Here is a 21,413-nt window from a genome sequence, read left to right as displayed (position 1 = left end):
CGCGAGTTTGGCGAGTGCGAGTCGCGCGCCACGGAGCCGTTTCGACCGGTATCGCCATCCCCGTGGGTGGTTTTCCGGGTTAACCCGATACAGCATCAGACACCAGCGGGGTGTCCCATTGTAACCAGCTTGAAAATCGCCCGAGTATACCAGACTGAACTATAACCAGACTGCGGTCGCTCTCATTGGACGGTTGTATCTGCTGTATCATATGTACAGACGAAGAGGGACCGGGCGAAAACGTTCGCGTCTGTACACCGGCACTCGCCATGGGGATACGCGATTCGTGTACCCGTACACGTGATCGTGTTGGTGAACGTGGAACAGGGACGATGGTACAGGTTTTGGGAGAGTGCTGGCTGACCGGTGGTATCGGTGTTAACGTCTCAGTGGACACGCCGTGGCACTGTCCGCTCTAACCGATAACGTTGCCAACTCGTTAGAAATGAATGGCCGGCCCGGGGGTAGGTGCCGCAAGGGTCACAGACAATGGAGCGCTGCGCCATCCCATCCACCATCGTTCGCCCACCCGCCGCCAGCACCGCTGCCACGGTACACGCGACTTTGCTCGGCTACTTCGTTCTCAATTACTTCGACACCCCCGTAATTAATCTCGAGAGTGGGAAAAGTGGCCGATGGACCTCGTTACGGGTTAACTCTGGCTTCCGCGGTGGAAAGAGGGACGAAAGCGGGCAGTAACGCGAGTTGCCATCTCGCTCGACATCTGGATGGGTTTCAGAGACGGATGACGCGAACGGAAGGAAGGGGACGACGGTTCCACGGAAGATTATCGGGAAAAATTGAGGCGTACCGTTACCGGGTGACTAGATGGCATTAAGTCCGAACGAGTTAGTCGATAGTTTCCAGGATGACGCCGGTCTCGCCTCTAAAGAATGACGTACGAAGACCCTTCGCCACTGTTAATCCGTGATCAACGTGAATCTTTGGTTAGTCCTCGGAAAGTCTGTCGTTAGAATTCCTCGAGATAAGAGAATATCCGCGGAAGTTTCCGTGAAAGAGCAAGAGAGATATCGCCACGTTTTGTATTATCGATCGACTTAGATGTTGCGAGGTCTTAACTATTTAGCACTGAGCTTCTCGATGTCGTCCGTGCATTAGACGCTTCTTACTTATTCCGATAAAACGCTCCCTCTGGGTCGAGTAACATTTCATACGTCGACTGGCAGCCTGATACTATCCGAAAATGAAACTGCGAGCAAAAATTCGAATCGTATATGTATGTGTACGGGTAGATACGGGCAATCGTGCCACGCTCTCGAGTTCAAGACGAACGGGGCTCTGCCTTATCGTTCGCTGGCCTCGATAATACCGCCTCCAGGACCGGAAGCTCCGTCTGGCCGGGAGAGTAATCGTGTCACACGATCGCGGGAACTTTTGCCTGAGCCGTAGATCACCGTAAACCACTGCACGTGACGCCCTGGAACTTTACAAAACTTCAGTTTCCCTTAAACTGCGCGGCATTAAACTCGCGTCGTGCAACGGGAACAACGGATAGGCGGCGATCGATCGCCCCGGTCCCGACAAACAACCGTCACCACCGTTTTCTCCACGACGCTCGAGACTCCCGTGGCTCGTTATCGATGCCGGATTCGATCGCCGGATGAATATTACGGCCGACCGGCCAAGAGGGACCGTCGAGACTCGTTTATGGAAGATAAACTGGGTATAAACCCCGCGGGTTAAGCTGGTTGACCCGTAACCCCGTGTCAGCGAAAGCCATCCCCCACGAAGATTCCTCGATTATGGCCGTAGCGACGTTCCGACGAACGAAGTTACTTCGAAATGTAAATAGATTTCGAGCGAATACGCCTCGGTGTGACGATAAATCGGCAGAGATGCGAGTGAATGTGGAACTACTTGCGGAAGCGAACTTACGAAACGTAAAACTAGATTAACCACTACTTAGACGCAGCGCGCGATACGTGCGAGCGAGTACGTAGAGCGATAGTTTGTTGGTACCGAGGGAATACGAAACCGATTTACGAGGGAACAATTAAAAGTTCCATTACGAGAGACGGAAGTGATTGTTTGTCAGATCAGACCGGAAAATCTATCCCTTTCGGCGGCTTCATCAATTTCGTTAATAAAAAGACGCGTATCCAACGACGGACTCACAAACTTAACTTAAACTTAACTTAAACTACAGTTTAATTATACAATTCGCGATGCAGTTGAAAGTTTCAAAGTCCTGAAAAGGACTTATACGTAGGAATGGGGGAATAGGGATATTACATACAAATATAATATGTAAAGATAATTATATCTAAAATCCCTCAGCGATTTAGTAGCGAGAATCAAAACTTAACGTAACTTAAACTGTAGCTTAACTAATTATACAATTTACAATCCAATAGAAAGTTTCAAAGTCCTGAAAAGGACTTGGAAAATTTCGACTGAATTTTAAACGACTTAAATCTAACACGTAGTCCTTAGCTTGATATCGTTTTCGAGAAACCGGCCTCTCGAAAACGTTACCAAGGGCCCAGGTCCACCCCGTGGAGGTGACTACGCAGGGACCCATCCCTATTTCCCTAATCCCATCCACCCTCCATTACATTCAGGTGTTCTCGGTACAGAAGGTACCGAGGACTGACTCTACTTCTGAATTTCAAACGACCGAAATCCATAATACATTTTCCAAAATCTAAGATTTTAGAAATTGCAGTATGGACTTTACGAACGGGCTGATTAAGAATGCCACTGTCTTACCAGAAGTGAAGTTACTAAAATGACTCTACTTACACTTTGAAAAAATTAAAGTGTTTCACAAAATGGTTTACGATACGATATACTAAATTCTACAACTCTGTTATAAGATAAATTGATAAAAGTCTTAGTAAAAATGGAAATAAAATTAAGTTGAACTAAAGTTAAGCAAAGAAATAGACTAAATAAAATTCGCGACGCGAGCAAAACGAACAAGTACCAAATAAACCTGCGTTAGATTCTCGCGAGAGCATTCTAACCCGATGGTTCGTCACTAGTCACTAGGCGAACCATACCCGACGCGAATCGCGAGCAAATTATATTTATGCCACGTCTTACAACGAAACAGCTGATACCACGCTCTCCCCAATGGTGAATGCGGCTACCATCAAGAATTCAGCGAGACTTAGCAGTAGGACGCATTGCCCAACGACAAGAACGAACTTCGCAGACCGCCCCAAGTCGTCTTACAGCAGGTCCGAAGACCCCAGCGACACGGGGTAGGAGCTACTCGGAACGAACCTGCGTGAGCGCGTCCAATGTACTAAGCCTATACCCAAGTCGAGTACCCAACGGGCGTACCAATCGACAAGGGCTGCGAAATCTCAATGGGCTCCGAAAACCACATCAGTTTGATTGAGTATCGACTATTTCGCTGCGTGGAAATGGAAGTCTAAATCTCGAACGAATAAAAAAGAAAAGAAAAGAAAAATACGTGAAGCGATTTCACGTAACAGAAACTTAGAATGCTCAAGGAAGAATGTAACGCATATTTATCGGTACTGACTACACGCGGTTGTAGAAATGGCTATTTCTCACTTTGGATAAGAGAATGGAATTCTTTACAATTTTTTTACAATTGAGTTACAATTAGATTACTTATATCTAAGTGCTTATAACTAAGGACGCACGCATCCAACGGCGATCCATCGGCGATCCAGCGTCGAACGTAGAAATTGGAATGAAAAAGGAACGAAATGGATATCAAACCATCAAATGACGAGAAAAACATAACATTTACGTGAAACAAATCTTGGAAAAGGTTAAATTCCAACGCCGTATTCAGCAGAAATGCCGTTTTCTCGTTTCCAAATAAAAAGAGAATAGTGAAACTGCTTTACAGAACAACCCTCCGTCGAGAACAAACACCACAGAGAGAAAAATATTGAAAATGATACCCAATGAACTGATTAACGACGACCATAATTATACTCGATTGAGATAAATTAGGGAAGACAAGATAGGAGGGATTCAGGTTACACAGTTATAATATTATGTTATGTGAATGTACAAATATGTTCGTTAAAGCTAACTTATACTATTTGCAGTCCAACTTAAAATTTCAAAGTCCTGAAAAGGACTTGAAAGATTTAAGTTGTACTGCAAAAGACTCGATACTAAAAGTACCAGTGATTAAATTATTCTAATCTACTGCAAAATTAATGAAATAATAGTTGGATAATAAAATAAATCAATGAAATAATGAAAGTAAATCTATGAACTCTTTACACAAGACAGAAGTTACAAATCGTAATCTTTTAACTGATTCTGGTACTTTTAGTATCGAGTTTACAATTATACTTATGTCTACGTGCGTAGTCCTTAGCTTGGTACCGTTTTCGAGAGACCGGTCTCTGGAAAACGGTACCAAGGGCCCAGGTCCACCAACGAGGAGGTGACTACGCAGGGACCCATCCCTAGAACCCTAATCCCATCCACCCTCCATTACATTTATGTGTTCTCGGCACAGAAGGTACCGAGGACTGACTCTACTTTAATCATTTAAACGCGGAATCCATAATACATTTTCTAAAATCTACAAATGATTTTCAGAAATTGCAGTATGGACTTTGGAAGAGGGATAACAAGAAATGCCATTGTCTTACCAGAAGTGAAATTTTTAAAGTGAATCTACTGACACTTTAGCAAAATTAAAATGTTCTACGGTACGATATTTAAGGCAATGATACTTAGTAAAAATGGAAACAAAATTAACTTAAGTTAAAGTTAAGAAAAGAAACTAATTTCAACTAAGAATTGAGATAAAATTCGCGACGCGATCAAAACGAACAAGTATCGATAAACCTGCGTTAGATTCTCGCGAGAGCATTCTAACCCGATGGTTCAATACTAGTCACTAGATGAACCATACCCGACGCGAATCGCGAGCAAATTATATTTATGCCACGTCTTACAACGAAACAGCTGATACCACGCTCTCCCCAATGGTGAATGCGGCTACCATCAAGAATTCAGCGAGACTTAGCAGTAGGACGCATTGCCCAACGACAAGAACGAACTTCGCAGACCGCCCCAAGTCGTCTTACAGCAGGTCCGAAGACCCCAGCGACACGGGGTAGGAGCTACTCGGAACGAACCTGCGTGAGCGCGTCCAATGTACTAAGCCTATACCCAAGTCGAGTACCCAACGGGCGTACCAATCGACAAGGGCTGCGAAATCTCAATGGGCTCCGAAAACCACATCAGTTTGATTGAGTATCGACTATTTCGCTGCGTGGAAATGGAAGTCTAAATCTCGAACGAATAAAAAAGAAAAGAAAAGAAAAATACGTGAAGCGATTTCACGTAACAGAAACTTAGAATGCTCAAGGGAGAATGTAACGCATATTTATCGGTACTGACTACACGCGATTGTAGAATGGCCATTTCTCACTTCGGATAAGAATATGGATTTCTTTACAATTTTGTTACAATTGAGTTACAATTACATTACTTAAATCTAAGTGCTTATAATTAAGGACGCACGCATCCCACGGCGATCCATCGGCGATCCAGCTGTGATCCAGCGCCGAACGTAGAAATTGAAATGAAGAAGGAACAAAATGGATATCAAACCATCAAATGACGAGAAAAACATAACATTTACGTGAAATAGTTGGAAAGAATTTTGGAAAAGATGGAACTCCAACGCTGTATTCACCGGAAATACCATTTTCTCATTTCCAAATGAAAAAAAGAATAGTGAAACTGCTTTACAGAACAACCCTCCGTCGAGAACAAACACCACAGACAGAAAAATAATGAAAATGATACCCAATGAACTGATTAACGACAACCATAATTATACTCGATTGAGATAAATTAGGGAAGACAAGATAGGAGGGATTCAGGTTACACAGTTATAATATTATATTATGTGAATGTACAAATATGTTCGTTAAAGCTAACTTATACTATTTGCAGTTCAACTTAAAATTTCAAAGTCCTGAAAAGGACTTGAAAGATTTAAGTTGTACTGCAAAAGACTCGATACTAAAAGTACCAGTGATTAAATTATTCCAATCTACAGCAAAATTAATGAAATAATAGTTGGATAATAAAATAAATCAATGAAATAATGAAATAATGAAAGTAAATCTATGAACCCTTTATACAAGACAGAAGTTAGAAATCGTAATCTTTTAACTGATTCTGATACTTTTAGTATCGAGTTTACAATTATACTTATGTCTACGTGCGTAGTCCTTAGCTTGATATCGTTTTCGAGAGACCGGTCTCTCGGAAACGATACCAAGGGCCCAGGCCCACCCCGTGGAGGTGACTACGCAGGGACCCATTCTTTATTCACTTACCAATCGGCAGGCAGAAGTAGTTGTCATCACTGTCCACAACTGTCCACCGCCATCCACAGTCGTCCACAATCATCCACAGTCATCCACAATCATCCACTAGTATCCACTATCCTTGGCTACTCCACCACCGTCCACCACCGTCCACCGTCGGCCACCGTCGGCCACTGTCAGCCACTGTCAGCCACTGTCAGCCACCACCGTCCACAAGCATCCACCAGTGTCCACCACCCTTGATCCGTCCACAGCTAGCCATCAGTTGCTACCAATCTCATCCAGACCATGACCTTCTCGCCACGACGGCCGAACAGCCAAAAGACTCGACACAGGCTCGCACGGCTTTTATATACATGTCCTTGCTTCCGTCACTCCCCCACTCTCTCGAAAGTCGCGCATTACCAAAATCAATCTCCATACCGTATATGGTTGATTGATTACCCCTACCACTTGAGGTGTATTTTAATATTACAAAGGCTCATAACTTAGTGATTTCCATTTTTATGTAGACGATACATGCTCCTAGCTATATACTGCAGTAGTACGTATGATTGTACATAAATTCTATGTACATTACAGGTATACATACGCTCTTATAACAGAATTATCCGTCGAAAATGATGAAATTAGTAGTAATTATCGAGTTTCTTTAAGCGAAAAAATGCTATTTGACATAATTGCTGTTAAAAATTATACGATACTTTTGCGATACAATGAAAAATCAGTGGGTACGCATACTTTTTGGGAAACGGACCTATTTACTTCCTTCGCGCAGGTTGTTGGACTTCTCGTACACGTCGTTTAGAGATCAACTCCGCAAACGTAATATCTAATTTCCTGCTGCACTGGAGGGACTAATTTACACTCATTTATATCTGTCGTGTATTATGTTCGCTAACAGCGTCAGATACGCGTGGCGCATCGGTTCTATTCCGAGAGAGATGTCACCCATGCGCGAAACCTGGTTGCGTACGTGTTAAAATGAATAATATTAATTAATAACATATTAATGACGCGCACGGTTGTGTGCACGCAAACATGAATACATTAGTATAGAATACGTGGAAATAGCATGAACCGTGGGGTGCAGGTTTTGCCAAGCAAGCAAGCCGTAACAGCAAACGTCACGCGGCACCAGAAGAGAGAACAATCCCGTTCCACTTAGAACGTTCGATATTGCTTTTTACTTATCTCGGTCACCTCCACGGTCTCAATTGCTGAGACGCTTTCGAGCAGAAGAACACTCGAGGAGGCTTATAAATCTCGACGATTACTCTCGCATTTAATCTCCTGGTGCAGGAGGATCAGAAAGGAGGGCGCAATCTGCCAGTTGCTTTTCGGCCGGAAGCGATCGACATTGCCCCTGGGATGAGGGATCATTCGCGCGTCGTAAACTTTCAGACGAAGAGGAGAAAAGGGTCCTCCGCCTCGAGGAGGACGAGGACGGCGGCGGAAGGACGTTGTAAGCATTGTCGCCGCAGCTTTATGATGGATGGACGAAAGGAATTCCGTGGCTCCGTGGCTGGCCCTTGTGATTCCGCGGGTAGAATGCTATCCCCTTAAAAAGGGGGTCGCGGATAAACTCGAGTAATTTGTCACTTCGCCGCCGACTCCTTTACGACACCAGGCTACGCCCATCGTCGTGCCAAGCAAAAAACCGAGCCCCTGTCTGGCCAACCCTCGCTCGTACAGCCCGCTGGATCACACTGGATATGACGCGCTCCGTTCCTAGTCCTAACGATGAAAAAGTAAATCCTTTTCGCGCGGCCCGCTCGCCCGTAATTTCCGCCGCTTTTAAGCACGATGTCACCGTGACGTTGATTTAGATGCATCGCGGTATTCTTGCCGTCGCGCGGATTAAGATTGCTACGAGACAAAGAAAGAGAGCCTCTATCCACTGTTGAAACAAAGCTCGCGCGATCAACGACGATGGAAGAAGTATCGAGCGATGATTAAATCGTAACGGTTCAGCGGATTAGAAATCTCCTGGAAGGCTTTCGCGATTTTACCGCGAGCACACGCTTTCCTCCTCGGTCGATACCTAAATACAGGTATGCACTCGCGCTCGACGGAATGGAATTCGGTTCCTTTCACTCGGAGCAAGGTCGAGCGGCGTATTCGAGAGGCATTCCCGTCCCGTCTTTTTTCCCGCGGTTCCATCAGCCCGGGCGAAATCGACGCGGTCGATCGTCGCTCCCGCGAGCCGTCGTTCACGATTCTATCGGCGATAACGAGAGAGGAGTCGTTGCAATTTAGGGCTTTTCTTTCAGCCAGCCCCGTCGGGTCCCCGGGCGAAACGACGGGGCTCGAGAGTCGGGTGAAAACGCGCGGCCGTCTCACGTGTGACCGTACGTGTACGAATATCCCTCTCGGTGGAAGTGGAAATAAAACGCGTGGCCCAGGATCCAGAGACGCTTACCGTCATTTCTCTTCCTACTTGCCCGCCTTTCTTTCGTCCATCGACCTCCGCTTCCATTGTCGGCCATTCTACTTCGCCCGCGGGCACTCTGTATAGAAATACGCGACTGTAGGGGTGCGCGTCCCCTATATACGTATGTATAGAAAAATACGTGTACAACCGCCGTGAAAAGAAGGAACGAAATGAGACGCGGCCGCGGATACCGCTTTGTCCGCCGCCGAGGAACGCTTGGGAGGTCTCGGCTACCTACGATGAAACTATCGCGGCCATTTAAATAGCCCCGTTCCGCGGAGACCCGCGTACGTGCCGTCAGCCGATAACACAAGTCCACAGCAACCCTTTGGAACATTTCACCGAGTAGACCCAATTACACCCAGTTCTCGTCAATGCTAATACACCAGCCCCGGGTTTTCCAACGTTCCAATTTGGCTGGTAACAGCCCACGCTCGCGCCCCTATTCCGCGCGGAACTTTATCCAAACAGACGTTAAGCGGTCCCCGGAGCGCCTAATGCAGTTCGAAGCTACTAATACTCGCCCCGGTACTTGCACGGCTCCGGCCAAAGCTTCGAGCTCGAGGCGCAACCAACCCCCTAACGCGCGCCCCCAGGCCTGTTTAAACCCGTTCCCGCGACCGTGTCACTTTTCATGGGAAACGAGCCAGGTAACGATCATCGGCGTCTCGACGAGATAACCGTGCCGATTACAGGGGCGAGCGTGTCCGCTCGTGTCCTCGCGAGGCGGATGCCAATTTATGGTAACGCGCGGCTGGCAAACCTCGCCGTGCGAGCGTCGCGAACCCAGCCGGGAGAGGGTTTGGTAAACGCGATCAAACGTTACAATTAAGTAGGCGCAGCCGATCGTATTTCCGTCGCTGAAACCACCTACGCGAGCGGGCTCGAAATTGGTTCCCGCGGCGGGAAAATTTCCAGCCGTGTTACGAGTAGCACCGCCGTTATATCCTCTTTTGGCGGGCGCCTCGATATCGATCGACAGCTTATCTCGACGCAGCAGCGCGCCCGGGTACGCGGAGATTTTCGTCGGAATTTTCGCGGCGGCTTTCCCACCGCCGCTGCGGAGTTACGCCCGATGGAAATGGAGCGGTTTTCGGGCTGGGGAAAAATGAGCAAGCTCGGCGAGCGTGCTTACACGTGTTTTCGTTCGTGCTCGAGCGAGATAAGGGAATCGTCGCTTGAACGTACGCGGAACGGCGCTCGGTAACGTGCGCGCAATCTGCCTGACGCGGCTCCCGCCAGTTTACGACGGTAATATCGGATCTTTTGTGACTCTTCGCGTTTTAATCTATTTAGAATAGAGCAGCTGATGCCGTCGCCCGCCCTGGTGTAATCCACACACGCCGTTCAATGCGCGACAAAGGATGGGACGTATATAAAACCGCGTTCTCCACGGGTTAATCTTGCGGCAGCTTCCTTCAAATTGATTCGAAAGTTTGCGAGGCATTTTCGAACCGTAAATACTTAATCGCATCGAGTAACAAATTCCAAAATTCACTACAATTAATACTACTCCAGAATATTGTGCCACCCCCAGTTTCACCCTCGCGAGGGATCAAAAGGAACGTGTTAATCACCGATACCTTCTGTCCCGCGGTAAATGAAACAGCGGTTTCCTTTTCATCCCCATCGTTTCTCCCTTCGCCTTTCTCCTCGCGCCCTCTCAGCTTGGCGCCCCTCGCCAATTTATCTTGGAGCAAAAATAAGGAACGGCAGTGGGTGGCTAAAACTTCACCGAAACGAGCGAGGAGGGGTTGGTCGCGAGAGTTCGAGCCGCCGTTGCAGGTAACACAAGGGTGTCCCTGGCAGGGTGGGGAGATCCGCAGGATGGGACAGTCGTTTGTCATCGCTGAATAATCGCGAAGGACCCGGGGTGGTCGGGCGGCGACACGGGTCCCAGGGTTGCAGGGTTGAATGTCGCGGGGTCGTGGGAGGAGGGGTTTGAAGTCAGGAGCGTTTAAAAGTACAATGGAGACCATTTACCCTCGGCTATCTCGCTCCCTCTGTTGTAACGGTCCGTTCACCCCTCGCGTACCTTGGTCGGGTCAGGGAAGTGGCTGCCGGTGGGGTTGGAATCCTGCTCATCGACGCGATCGCGCGTCGTTGTGTTCGTGGGGAGGTACGCGAAGTATTTCGTTAGGAAACGGAGGCCAGCGAGGCCATCGTTCGTCCCTTATTTCCCGATAAGCACGATAAGCTCGCCGCTGGGTGGCTCGCTCGGTGGAATGAATATTTTTTGATTGGCCGGAGAAGGAGGACCGTGGCGTGCGGCACGAGTAACGACGCGTAATAAGCTCCCAGGTATATCCTTCCGGGGTGTATCGAGCCATGATTCAGGACCGCGATAACGCGATCGCAGCATCTTTCGGGGCAATTTGTCACTGTCGCCGATTCACGCCGCGGATCGTTACGCCGGCCGCGTTGAATGCGATCACGCCGCGAGATCACGCGATCTATCGCTCTCGATGCTCGGATACGCGGCGCATTCTTGCATTTATCACGGCGGGTAACAAGTTGCGAGGTGAAACGCGGCCACCTGGGGAATATTGAATCATCCGGACGGAGCGAACGGTTCCTTCGCTAGAGAGAGCTTTCATTATTCCTGACAAATACGTAAGATTTTCGAAACGCGCGAGTGGATTCGGGAAAAAGCTGCTGCGCGTTGCCAGATGTGTATCCCGTTTCCATTAGCGCTCGCTGCTCTCGTCGCCTATTGGCGACAGCGTAGAATTCGCCAGCCGCGTATCACGTTTCTCTATAAATTGTGATTGATCGTTCGCGCGTAGTTCGTTTCATAACGCGGAATATCGCGGGACGAAGCGCTGTCTGCGCGTCGTAATCCGGCGGACTCTTTTATTCGGGTTTTAGAAATTCCGATTGGACTCCCGTGAAAGACGGTTTTATTCGCCGATGCGTTTCAGGACCTCGCTTTGAACGTTGCTCGGCAACAGCGGGGAGCGACCGTCGATTCCGACGTTCCTTGTACGTGACATCAATAATCATTATGCCGCGCGGCAAGAAGACGACAGGTCATCCGTTCTAATTACTCAAGACGGGCTGATGGTCAATAGTGGCACACGAACGCCGATCTGATGTTGGATCGATGCGCCACTTGTGTGTGCCCGAATCGGCAAACAGAACACCGGACTCGAGTTATGTTTAATGCTTGAGTAATTGAATTTCCAGCGGAGCCTGAATATGGTCAATCGATGACCAGAGTAATTATTGATCGATGTTTGGACAGAGGAATGTTCGGATGAAAAATCAGACTCCACTTGTTGTTAGACGTGCAATTATTATTCACATTGGAGAAGACGTTCAGCAGGTAGTTCGAAGATCGAAACTGAATTAAAAAATTTCGAGGTTGGAGGAATAGAAAAGTGTGATCCTTTTTTTTACGATGATCGAAGGTGGAGCATCCTTGCGCTCGGTTATTGATTGTTCGATGAAAGCGCCCCGGGTTGTCGTTTCATTCTCATCTCGATTGCTTTACTTTTTAGTGCGTCACCGTTGCCAGGGTTATAAAGTCAGCTTTCGTCGTCCAGTTCAGCGGGGGTGCCTCCGCCTTTCATCCCTCCACCGTTCTCCGGTTGAAACTGAAAAAAAAACTTTCCCAGTATTTTACGGGCACCCACGTAAGGAGAGGAGTGGCGGGTAAAGTGGAAGGAGCATGAAACACGGGGGAAAGTTTACTATTTATAATGCGCGGGACGGTGCATTTAGCTTGACCTCCCAGTTCTGGCAACGAGAGTGGACAAGAATTATACTTTAGGATTCGTTAGCAGGTGCAACCAACGATGCCTATTACGGTGCAATAAATTCCGAACGGATAACGTTGGACACCCAGCGTTACATTATAGGTAGATTATAGATTACGCTCCGACAAGAGTGCGGTGTGGTAGCAGTCACTCGTAGAGCGATAATTAATGTTCCTACGCTGTTAATAGGTTATTGATTATTGCCGTGAAAGAAAGATCGTCCGAATGCTTCGTTATTCGTCCATTGCCGCGTGAACGCGTTGACGATTATCGTGACGTGCAATCTGATTTCGGGTGTGGCCTATTTACGTCTCGTCAAGCTCTCGATATCGATATTAAATTCCCTCCGTGTGCTGCTAATCTATACTCGAGCATTTACAATCGTTATTTACAAAAGTTAACAAAAATGAACGTATTAGAAATTCGATGAATCCTTAAAGACTCCCAGATACCTCTGAGATTATTTAGGGTGGTTAGCCTCGATTCAAAGAGCCATTACCGACTTCAGGTTATCTCCACGGTGCTCTGAATGTTATCAGGGCCATTTCTCTCCGCAGCCTCGTCGAACACCGCCGTTGAGCTATTGCTCCGCACGGGTGGCAGATAATCTCGGTTGCATGACTGGAGGCTCGTCATAAAGCAGCCGTGCCACCTACCACGAGCACGCACGTTGCCAGGAAATGGGTATGAAAGGGAAGAATTCGGTGCGGAGGACAAGGGGAGACGCCTGGCTAGCGAAAGCGCTTCTCTTCCGCTGAAATCCTGACGATGAACGTGTTCACGGTGACGCTGGGTAGTTCGTGGCTGGTATTTCGTCCGGCAACCCCTGGCCATCCGACCTGCGTCGCGTCCACACCGTCTTAAATAAGATCATTCTCGTGTCAATGGACGATGAATCCATCCAGCCGTTTTATCTAGCTCGCACGCCCATTCAGGTATATCCTGGCGCCGTTGGTTATCCTCGTATGATTTATGCTACCTGGTGCGCGCAGACGTCTTTAGTTATTGCGAGTTTGCACTGGTCGTGCAGGGTAGTTTGGACGAGGCGTCTGGCCACGGTTGACTCTTACTACTGGGTACCATTGCAGGTAATGGAAATGAGGCTTGGTGTCTGATCGTGATTAAGCTTCGTTGTTTAAACGTGACTTTTTTGCGCAATTTCCAACGTTGCACGAATGCACGCCACGGGGTACGAAGGATACCGGAATTAAATAATTGCGCGAATAAATACCGAAACCGTGTCTCTTGTTTGACAGAACCAACAGACGTACTCGTCGGTTCGCGGTACTCTTTCGATCCCACGATCCCAGTCGATCGAGATGCATACCGGTGGTTCGCAAACGAGAAATTTTCCAGCCTCGTAGCGCGCTAATCAAATGGCAGATAGGGGGGGGGGAGCACACGAACGAAGACTTTTAACGGGGACAGCGGCTGGTAGCGGCGGCGATATTTGCCGCCTGCTAATATTGATCTTTGCTATTGGCTGTTTGCCGGTAAATAGGAATTTTCTCGTAGCCACCGAATACTTGGTCGGCGCGCACCCGACGACGAGATTCAATGCGATCGGTGCCGCTTTGAAAAACCATCCGGTTTCAACGTGCACGAGGAGAGATGCGGGACCGCGTTCGTCCGAAATCGATGCCAAACGATACCCGGACGCGACACCGCGAGACCGACTATCCTCTTCCTTTCTTTTTTCCTCTCGCGTTTATTTTTTCTTTTTTTTCCCCCTCGCTATCGTGGCAAATGCGCGACGCGCTTCTCCGCGTCGCGGTTTAATCTGCGACACGTTCGCGCTCCCTTTCTCCACCCTCTCTCGCGTCTTCCGCGCGTTCGTTTCGCACGCTCGACGCTCCTTTTGTCCCGCTCTAGCTCCACGCAGCGATGGCTCTTTTCTGAGAGCTTCGAGGTGTTCGCCGCGAGCGCATCGATCATTAGAAAGGTATTAAAAATGCTGCGAGTCCCTCATTGTTCGCCGTGGGCACAGTCGCGCTCGCGTGCACCGTCCGCAGGCTCTTCGCGCGCGTTCTTTACGCGACAGAGGGGAAAAAAACCGGCAGGCGAATGGATACGTGACAAATTCGCGGGACACGCGTGCACGAGTTGGTCACGCGACGGTCCCATCCGGTGGCGGACGTCTTTATCTGGCCTATTAACGTAATGCTCCCTTGCCACGCGGCGAAGGGCGAGCAATTTTCTTCTCGACTTCTTGAGACAGGCCCCCTTTTGTGTATACGCCTATGGAAATTAATCGTCCGGGTAAAGCGACGTGATTAACGAGTTTATGCTCGGTTTGTGCCATAAATCATTCTTTGACGCTGCGAGCGGCGCGGTAGAAACAGTGTTATCATGATAGCGGACCGTACTAGTATCGTTCATAAGTGGTACGTATCGATCGTGGTCGTGCAAGATTTTGCGAGAGATGAAATCTCGCTAAATCGAGGACCACTCGCGCGTACCATTTCTCGCAACTGTCCTTGAATATTTTTATTCATTTCTTGATCCCTTCGATCTGTCATCGATCGACCATTATCGTCCGACAGTCACGCGAAACGTGCATAAGACGCATGAATTGTCCTCGTCGGGAGGCGGATAGAGGGTGGCACCGGTCACAGTGACATACTCACAATAATTGGACGTCGATCAGAGGGGTGATTATCGTCGGGCCAGAATGGAGCAGCGGTCGTGACTAATCGTGACGTTATTGCGATTAGATCCGTTCGAGCTATAATTAGACGACGATCACCGGGAATAGTCTCCGGTAGCGATCACGCGAGCTGCGTTTCCATCGGTTGACATTCGCCGGTATAGGGTGCGTGGGACAAACAGCGATCCACGGTACACAGGACCACCGTGGTTGTGTATCGTTCGGGGATCGAATCGAGAAAACCACCGCTGGTGCTCGTTGGCTCGGGTTTCAATCGAGGAAACGTGGTCCGAGCACAGCGTCCAGCTACCACGATCTCCTTTTCTTTTTATCGCCCGTTCGGCCGTTTAAATAAGCCCTACGCCGTGATAAAGATCGCGGGTGAAGTAAAATAAATTACATTCGTAATACCGAGTGGCCAACCCTATTACCTCGAGCTGCTGGCCACTCTTCTCGTCTGTCCCCTCCCTGTTTCTCTCGCCCTCTGTTCCGCGTCGATCTTACCACCGTTTCGCCCTTCGCCTCGCGTCCTTTCCACGGGAAAAACGGAAACGGAGCGAGCGGACTCGAAGCTTGAAACGAGCAGATATTTTTTCTCAATTTCCTCAGCCCTCCGCTGCTCGGGATCTCTTTTGATTTTCAGCTGAACGAGGGCTTTTGCGTTATTGGTTCCCCTTTAAACGAACCAACCCTCCGCTCCCTGCTCCCGATTTCCTCTATCGGTCGTATTTAACCACCGATGGCCTCGTAATTGCGTAGAAAATTCTACTGGCTGCGTGCTCGCCGCTCGATGGATTAATTCCGTCCTTCCGTCGATGACCCTTCCGCGAGTTATAGCTACGGAGCGATAATCTGTTCAATTTACAACACCGCTAGCTAAATCGAGCCCGGGTTTCGTTATTGCTATAAACGTTTTCAAGTATTTCACGTGTATCTCTCTCGCGTATTACAAATCCACCGGGAGGTTCAACGTGAACGTTCAGCAAGAGACGTCGGATTTGGAGACATATTGCTACGATTTTATACGACGTGCAATACGTAGAGCCACTCAGAAGTCGCAATTGCCCCGGACGTATATCCAAGACATACGAGGTACCTGTGTACCGACATCCATTCAGCGGATCTTGAATTACAAACTTTATCTTGGATTGAAATTTTCAAATTTAAAACTCTCTCGTCCCACTCGTCGAGGATTACGATTCCGCGGTGCTTTTACGTCCCGTCTATCTCTCGTACAGTCCCGTCGAGCGTCCCTTTTTATATTTCCCTCCGTAACCTATTTATCGAGGTACCTACAGAATAACCGATTCGTTTTAAAGCGGACCAGTGCTCCAGATCCGTGTTGCAACTCAATTTCAACTATCACCGGCAATTCCCAAGTCGCGTGTCTCGTCCACGCGAACATCCTGTCCGCCGCTCAGTGAAACCGTCCCCGCATCCGGAGACACCGCGGCTCGCGAGACCGTCCGTAATGACAGTAATTATGACGCGGCGTTTAAACGGCCTCCCACCAGCGTCCCGTTGTTTGCCACGGTAAAACAAAGACGTCGGGATGTGTGCGGAACCAGGCGACGGCCAGTGGAACGTGGCAATAAAGCAGCCGGCGTTACATCGATTACGGACCCGTAACGGAAGTTTCCCGCGATCAGGCAATAACTCTAAATATCGAGGTATCGACCCGTGGCCCCGTTTCTCCGGATTAGTTCGCCCGTGAATAACGATCGTCTAGAGCCGATGGTTACAATCGTTGCTTTTTTTTTCTTCTTTTTTTCTTTTTTTTTTTTTTGCCTCCTTCTCACCCCTTCCGCCCGCGGAGGATGCTTCTGACCCCCTTTTGCTCGATTTACCCTCGCGATACCGGGATGCGTTCGCGAAGAATCATGAAGCTGATGCACGAGTCGTGTCGGATGATTAAGCGGCGAGCCACTCGGTGGATTCTGAACGATCGACTCGTCTTGTTTGGCGTTTCGTTCGATGGCTCAGCGATTTGTGAAATACGAAGCATCGACTGGGTTTAACGTTTCATGGGCATTCGATGGATTATTATGGTAGGTCTGATATTATGGAAAAATAGTGGTCCTCGTTCGCGTGATAATACGCAAGCTGCGATCGACTCGATTTTCTTTTTCGCCTTCTTTGTCTATTCTATTTAGAGAACAATTTAGTACGATTAATTTGGAGTAATACACAAAGGGTAGGCGGAATCGTTTTTCCGATCGGCACGCAATTAGTGGGATTACCGGCGCTAACTTGCGTCAAGGGGTTACTTTTCGGTATAATGGGATTTATTTAATTGCGTTCACGCTGGGGCGTAGTTTGCGCCAATTTTTTATCCCCGGGAAAATCGCCGGCGCCACCGGTTTGTTTCAACGTCCGCCCTTTTCCTCGTTCCGCCATATGTTTTTTTGCCCCCTCTTTTTTGTTTCCTTGTCCGTGCCTTTTATTTTTCGTTAATTTTAACGAGACACCGGCACGCGCTAACGATGCAATATGCATTCCAATTACTTTCACACCTTGCTCCCCGTAATTGTTAATCTCATTTGTGCTCTCCGCAATTAAATGTTTAAAGGGGAGGCGCGCGGTGATTCTTTTTCCCGCGACGGGAAATCGGTTGGCGCGTTCGCAATCCGAGCGCGTTAATCAAAATAATTTAGCGATCGTTTCCCTTTGCCTCTTCGAGGTTACGTGTAAAATGACATCGATTCCAAGGAACAGTGGTTCGTCTCTTTTCTTTCCTCTTCCCCAAAACGTTCCAATTGAAACGTCTCATAAATTCTCCAGATTCTTAACAACGTTCGTGACACGTCCGCGAAGATTGAAATTCCTCGGTGAACTCGCGCAAACAGTCGTTACACAGCCGGCACGGCTCGCGAGGTGGAAGTTCCTCGGTTTCGACTTCCTCGCTGACGAGGCAGACCCTCGTGCCTTCTAATTTCGCGCGTTAATCTCGAGTAGTCCGCGGCAGCAACAAGTACGCGTTACCAAATTCGCGGGAGACACGCCAGCATCCGTGGGAACCGGCGGGGATTGCCAGGCATAATAAAATAGTCGCAAATTGCGCCAGCGTGCACACAACCCCGGAATGAAGTCGCGCAGTTGTTCGATACTCACGGAAACGGTTTTCGGGACCGTGCAATATTTACGAGGCAGCGTTGTCGGAATTGAACCGGTCGAATTGATGAGACACAACTTTCCATCAAGTTCTCGTCGACGACGACGTCGACGACGCCCTGGCCTCGCGAACTATCAGGCCCGTCAAGCCCAGAAATTCGCAATTGGGAAATTGTCGTTTCCCCAGTCTCCGACGCTTCCTCTCCTTCTTCTCCGTCTGTTCGGAGAGGAACGACCACTCTTTTGCATTTTTCCCCGTGGCGAATGCCAGCCGCGCTAGCGCGTTCCCACCGAAATTGTATAATTAAAATTTAACCGCGCGTTCTCGGCCGGAAACGTTCTTTTCGGACGGCTGGGCTTGAACAAAGCGATCCGAAATGGTTTCAGACGGTTCCCTGTTCCCGTTGCGTACGGGTACGCTCGCATTAAATATTTCTTTCCGCGTTCCTGGTAAGGGCGCATCCGCGATCGAATTTGCATTCGAGGAGAGCCTTCTCTGGATCGTCTTCTCGTAGGATTATTCTATCTTTGATTCCCTCGTGCGATATCTACTCGCTCTTTTCCATAGTCGAGAGTTAAACGTTGCTGTAACCAAATAAATAAAGCGAGCATTATGAAAATACGAAGAACTGTAGCGCGATTTTCATCCACTGTAGAGTGAAACGCAGGCACGAAATTATTCGATGGCCAACGGTAACTCGCTGCGAAACGAAGGTTCCGTTTGTCGATAGCGGGAGGCGCGGAGAAAAACAACGGTCGCGAGAATAAACACGAAACGCGAGCGTTCGTTGAACGAAAGCTTACCGGCGCCGCTACAAAAGCGCGTCACCCTGTTATTCCTTTTCTCTTATCGCGAGCCGTGTATAAACGCGGACGATAACCGAGCCAGGTCAGATCGATATCCGACGAGATAGGGTAGGGACTGGAATTTGCCATTCTTTCGTCGAGTCGACGAAATACGGGGCGCTGCCAGGGCGCTGCCAGGGCGCGGCGCGGGACGTGGCGAACGGAAACGAGGGTTAGCCTGCCCCGAAGGAAGCCCACCCGGAACTTCGCTACCTGCCGGCAACTTGGAAATCCTTTTATTTGCTCCCTTCGCGGCGGCATTGAACGTGCCACCGAGGGGCGGCTGAAGAGCGAGGGAGGGGTGGTTGACGGCGGTTCTCGAGGGTGTCGGAGGGATCGCGGCGGAAGGGCTCCGTCGCCCGCCCTCGTCGGAGTCGGTTAGCACGGAGGACGCGAAATAAAATCGAAGCACGGGGGGGACGACGACAACGGAACGGCTGGGGACAGGGGAAGAAGAAAGAGCCGACGGGGGTGGGCGTCTTTTAACGAGCCGGTCGAGCGGCAAAGTTCTTTTTGCCGCTATTAACTCGCTCGTCGGTGGGCAGAAGGGATTCATGTAAAATTCATCCGAGGTTACTGGTATGGTCCCTCGATCCGCGAGCAGGGCTGCGAGCGGAAACGAACTTTTATGAAATTTACCCTTCCGCGCTTGGGGAGCCGCGCGACTCTCCCTCGTCCTCTCGTTTCATTCCCCAAGCTCGGTCAACTTTTCGCCCGGCTGATTCCTGAAACAGACGCCGCGGTTCCCCGCGTGACACGCGTGAATCGGTTGGTTGATCGTTTTCGCTGTCTTCCACTTCTGACTTGTCTCTTTCTGTTGCAGATCGCATGGCCTGAGGACATCGCGGAGGAAGCGAGAGCAGAGCGTCACGATGGGGTGAAAAGGTTAATCGAGCAGCTTTTTTTACTCTTCTAACGTTCACCGCGTTTCACGCGGATCCGTTTCGCTAAAACAATCCACGCGAGACGTTCCTCAAGCGAGGCGTCGTCGAAATTCTTAGCACGATGCTCGTATAAAGAATCGGGACGCCGTTTTTGAACCCTTCTTCGCGGGGCTTTGTTAATTCACTGCCTCGTGTTATCCTTTCCGCGCTGTCCGTTGCGATAACTCCTCGATCCTGCAGGGGGGGTCCCTCGACGCTGGACAGTTTTCGTTTGCAGCGCGTGCGGGGCTGTTTACAGAACCCTCGAGCGTACGGGATCCAGAAACTTTATGGTATGAATGTCTGAAGTGGGGCGAGGCTGAGATCGTGCTCTTTCGCGCTGGCATCGGGGGCCACGATTGAAACAGAGGTGGACAGTTATTGCTGCTAACTCAACGTTAGCCTTGTCTGGGCGCGGAGAAAAATCGAGAAGAGTCGGCAATAACGACGGCGAAGCGTCGGCGGAATGGTGAGAAGTTTCCTATGAGAGATTGACCGGTATAATATCCGAAGGAAACTTTGCTTTTTCGAGTGTAACCTATGGTTTGGATGTGAGAGGCCAACAGGGGGTTCAAGGTATTGCGAGCATTTATAGAGGAAACCAGTCGAGGCTGGAAAAAATAATTTTACAAGCGACTATTTAAATATTCAAGTTATTATTCATGGATTCTTTGGGGTATAGATAGGCAGGTTATTGGAAAGACAAATTTCCATCGGGTTTTTTAAGTGTCGCTTAACTAGGAAAAGTTTCCACGGGCAACAAGTGCCTTGTAGTCTTCTTTAAACGGCCGCGCTTGCCACATCTGCATAATAGAATATCTCACTGTGGAAACAGAGAGTCGTTGGTCCGAACAAAGGGGCCGGTAATTGCATGATTCATCTTACTTGCATATCAGACCTCGCGGAACGCGTAATAATTTCATACTGGTCGCCGGGAAAAAAAGTGAATTACACTGTGTCCACGGTTGGGAAGGGTTGCCCGACACATTCCTCGTGATAACGTTTTAATCCACGGTACATTACACAACCCCGAAGTACTTTTAATCAATCTCTCGCCTCGTTAACAATTCTGATACGCTGCGAGCGGTTCAGTGCATATCGGTTCGATCGAATTGTTACATAATATACGGGACGTGAATAACCAAACACCGAACTAGATTACTCCCTAGCAATCCTTTTGCAGAGCTTGTTGCAACGCCGTAGAACAAATACACTATAAACACAAGAGTATTCAGTCGGCCAAAAGCTCGAAGAATCCGGTGCGATCCGATAATCCGATCAGCCCCCGCTTCCACGCCTCGCCATTCTCTTTTCTCGAAACTCCATTAAACTATTAATCAAAAGGAGCGCATAAATGAAAAATCGTTTCGCCCCTCGATCGCT

The 21,413-nt window shown here is 48.8% G+C and overlaps 1 long non-coding RNA gene across 1 annotated transcript in view; it reads left to right on the top strand.

Moving 5' to 3' along the window:
- The window catches only part of LOC143424396 (uncharacterized), a 182,100-nt gene that overhangs the window by 9,450 nt on the left and 151,237 nt on the right, over nucleotides 1–21,413 (top strand). Inside the window, exon 2 of the long non-coding RNA XR_013101929.1 lies at nucleotides 19,931–19,992. This is a non-coding gene — a long non-coding RNA (uncharacterized LOC143424396). The remainder of the gene's footprint in view (nucleotides 1–19,930; nucleotides 19,993–21,413) is intronic.

Source organism: Xylocopa sonorina, chromosome 6 (genome assembly GCF_050948175.1).
Source record: "Xylocopa sonorina isolate GNS202 chromosome 6, iyXylSono1_principal, whole genome shotgun sequence".
NCBI lineage: Eukaryota > Metazoa > Arthropoda > Insecta > Hymenoptera > Apidae > Xylocopa > Xylocopa sonorina.
The sequence above is the reverse complement of the archived record's forward strand: the minus strand, read 5'-3'. Positions and strand labels throughout refer to the sequence as shown.